This window comes from Tigriopus californicus, chromosome 10 (assembly GCF_007210705.1).
Source record: "Tigriopus californicus strain San Diego chromosome 10, Tcal_SD_v2.1, whole genome shotgun sequence".
In the NCBI taxonomy this organism is placed as follows: domain Eukaryota; kingdom Metazoa; phylum Arthropoda; class Copepoda; order Harpacticoida; family Harpacticidae; genus Tigriopus; species Tigriopus californicus.
This window is the reverse complement of record NC_081449.1, coordinates 10,325,125-10,327,812: the sequence shown is the minus strand read 5'-3', so window position 1 is coordinate 10,327,812 and position 2,688 is coordinate 10,325,125.

The window sequence follows — 2,688 nt, the reverse complement described above, 5'->3', positions numbered from 1 at the left end:
TTTTCTTACAGTGTTTGCCCCAAAGCACGTACTTGAGTCAAACAACCAAGGCTGAAAATGGAAACCCATGGTTTAAGCTGTGGCGACCCTGCACCTTGCTCGCCTCTTTCCTGCTTCTTCCGACTGGTCTGTCTTCCCTACTCATTTCCGCTCTCTTATAAATAGTCATTTCCTTGGTCAAAAAATTGATTACTACCATCTACTGACTCATCAAGCGGTGACTCTAACGCCGGTGACGGTCACCAGTTGAATAACGGCCAACTCTCAACTCACGGCCGACTCCCAACTCACCTGAGGAGTCCCGCCCTCTGGACCAAGCTAAGCCTCTCCTGCCCAGGGATGACTCCCAACTCACGGCCACTCCTGACTCACTGTGGAACACCGCCCACTGGACCGAGTCGCTGGGACCAACAACATCCTCATCAGGCTCCAAAACCCTGGAGCCGACCTCTGACCGTCCCTCATTGCCGGCCTGGGCCCTACGCATGATAGGCCCTACACATCAGCAACCCAGCCTGTTCGCTCCTAGGCAGAAGCTGGGGGAGCCTGTGGCGACCCTGCACCTTGCTCCCCTCTTTCCTGCTTCTTCCTACTCATCTTCCCTACTTATTACCGCTCTCTCATAACTTTTCATTTCCGTGCTCAATAAAATAGGCTAATTCCATCTACCAACTCATCAAGTTGGCAGACCAACGTGGTCCGCTACTAAGTAATACAGGCAAGGGTGGAGAGATGTCTTCAAGAGCTTAGGGGTTACGTGAACTGACTGATGCCTGGATTTCATAATTGAGATGATGTGGATCCTGAGCTTGGCCTTTGAGATCGATCTGAGGCTTTTTAAGCTCAGCAGGATCCAAAGGTCACTCTCATGAACTCAGAGGTCACTCAATCCTTATCTAGATATTGTGGTACCAATCCACGGGCTATTCACTCTGTCTGGAGGTCAAACCTTGCCCGGATGGCGTGGGAGAAATCAGTTTGTTTCCATTACTGAGCTGACGCACATTTCAGCCACCAGGGACCTCTAGTGTTTCTACGTCTTGCCCATTGTGGTTGACCAATGGAAATTGGAGAGTACTGCAGCTCTTTCTAATGTTATCAGGGTTCCAACTCGTCTTGTCCGTGTTCAGCGTAAATTGCAAGTGAAAAAGTGTTTCATATGCAAGGAAGAGCGTCACTTAGCACTCACAATGCCTGTAGGAAATCCCTTATGAGAGTTGGATTTAACAACTTGGCTTCGAAACTCTCGCGTTTCACGAATCAAATTTGACCTGACTATGTTCTTCCAGTTGGTATCAAAAGGTAAAGGTATCATTCCCTTGCTTTATGATTGGCAGGTCATCACATTTGTTTTATCTAAGTGGCACAAGGGCATAGAGCCACTTGATCTACCAGTTCCAATCTATTGTGGAAGCCTCCAGCCAGAGCTGTTTGTCACCTCAACATGCTTATTATTAGAGCTGTTCCAATCTGGAATATGCTGTCATTTGTTCATAATTTGCCTTAAGATCGACCATTTCAGTGTCTTTATTCCATACCAGTTGGAATGCACAACTTTCGCATTGCTTCCTGTGATATATCCTACTTCCTAATCTAAGATCTAGCTATCCTTGATCTTCCTTCTTGTTGTCTACGTAACATTAGTTTTTGCATTCCCCCATGCGTTATGAGTGGGAAATAAAAAACCAATACCAATTTTAAAAGGAAACTTGTCCAAGCCTTTTTATAATCAATGTCTTTACCCCTACATGTTAATAAGTCAAAGAGGTAACCAAATCTTCTCAATGGCACTAGCCGCACATTCATGAACTTCCGCCGGGAGGTGATCTATCCCAATGTGTTGTGGAAATGAACCTCACAAAGAACTGAACCATGAAGATTGAAAAACCTGACATGTTGCAAGATTTTTACTCAAAATATGCATTCCATCCAAATAGGTCAGCCTTATTAAATAGTAAAAGGAGTAGGCCAGTTTCTGTCAGTCTGAAGTGTTGTTTGCAAATCGGAATTCACACTCCACATATTGCTAATATTTGAAATCAAGTTTTATAAACGACATGTTTTGGGTGATTTTTATTTATTAATCCATTATTTACAAAATCGCTTTGTTTTTGTTTTTTATCAAAGACTTATTATTGATTACTTTCTTCTCTATTTTTTAGAAAGCTAGGAAAAAAGTTTAGAAAGCTTCTGGAAAACTTACATGGACTTACTTTGTGACGAGATATGAACCAGAGAGACGACAAGTACCGATGAACCCTTGGGCAGGACAATCCACTCTAAGAGCCTTATCTCACAATCTACGTACACGTAGAACAGTACCACCCAACTTTCAAAGAGTGACTAAGACCCAACATGAACGTTGCCCACTTTTGCATTGGGCTAAAGCAAGTGAACAAGATCTTCGTTTCGAAAGATTTTGCTGCAAAAAAGAAGAACGGGATGTTGGCCGAACCAATATTCAATCCGATCTGAACAAGGATCATGTGTATTCGTGGAAATCAACAGGTATTCGCTCGAAAGATTCGATGACATCTGTGTCAACATGATCAAGTAAGGCCCCATGAGGAAGAATACCACTTACTTTCTGAGCAAACATTGCTTTCCCTACAATTTAGATTTGTGCTAAGTTCCCTTTTAAATAAGTGAAAATAGTGCTTTATTTGTTTGGATATTCAAGTATTAGTG